The sequence below is a fragment of the Diaphorina citri genome, unplaced genomic scaffold, assembly GCF_000475195.1.
Source record: "Diaphorina citri unplaced genomic scaffold, Diaci psyllid genome assembly version 1.1 scaffold18196, whole genome shotgun sequence".
NCBI classification, from domain to species: domain Eukaryota; kingdom Metazoa; phylum Arthropoda; class Insecta; order Hemiptera; family Psyllidae; genus Diaphorina; species Diaphorina citri.
Window position 1 is genome coordinate 1 of NW_007395550.1, and position 998 is coordinate 998.

Sequence of the window (998 nt, forward strand, 5' to 3'; positions counted from 1 at the left end):
TATTCTATGCTAGAAGATATTAATCAATCCTGAGTATGTGAATTAATCATGGGCATGATACACCCTAGGAATGTATCAATATCACACATAGCTGACTCAAAAATCCACCGAGTATGGACAAATGAGACAAACTGTCAGAAGACATTTGACAGTGTTCGAAACCCCTTTCACTGACAGGATTGCGAATGTCATTGGGTCTTTCATAGATACCTTCATTATCGGAAGTGGCGTTGTCCAAAGTGAAGATTGATGGCGTTGTGGAGCGATACGATCCGTATCCCACTTCTGATGTCGGAGACGGACTCCTTCCGTCTGATGGTGGGTGTTCTCCCTCCTCCAAAGACATATTCACTACACACTAATGAAGATTTTTAAAAAAAGAACAACACTTTAGGTACTAAGTCTAATATTACGAACTAACAAAGTTTATTTGATACGAATAATAATAATTACAGTAATTGGAAATGTTCAACCCTTGATAACCCAAATGTCCTTTATTCAAGTACTCCCCGATATCAACCTCCCGTTTATTTATTTATATGTCGGAGACGGACTCCTTCCGTCTGATGGTGGGTGTTCTCCCTCCTCCAAAGACATATTCACTACACACTAATGAAGATTTTTAAAAAGAACAACACTTTAGGTACTAAGTCTAATATTACGAACTAACAAAGTTTATTTAATACGAATAATAATAATAATAGTAGTAGTAATTGGAAATGTTCAACCCTTGATAACCCAAATGTCCTTTATTCAAGTACTCCCCGATATCAACCTCCCGAAAATACTTCTAAGTAGGTATCTCAACTCTACTCGGCAACACAACATTTATTTAATTATTTACGAGTTTTTTTAAATAAGTTAAGCAACATTGTTTTGTCCTCTGGGTCATCTGTTGGCCAAACGGCAACACAACAGAGTCTAGAATCAGAATAGAATGAATTCGCCAGAGCTTCTCGCTCTCTACCAAACACACGATATGGCGTCATACTGCCATT

General features: G+C 37.5%; 1 long non-coding RNA gene across 1 annotated transcript; it reads right to left on the reverse strand.

Moving 5' to 3' along the window:
- Window positions 1-395: 395 nt before the first annotated feature.
- LOC113473186 lies at window positions 396-818 on the reverse strand. The gene is made up of 2 exons (XR_003395231.1): window positions 776-818; window positions 396-520 (listed from the first exon to the last, which is right to left on the reverse strand). It is a non-coding gene; the product is annotated as an uncharacterized LOC113473186 (long non-coding RNA).
- Between the last annotated feature and the right edge of the window lie 180 nt (window positions 819-998).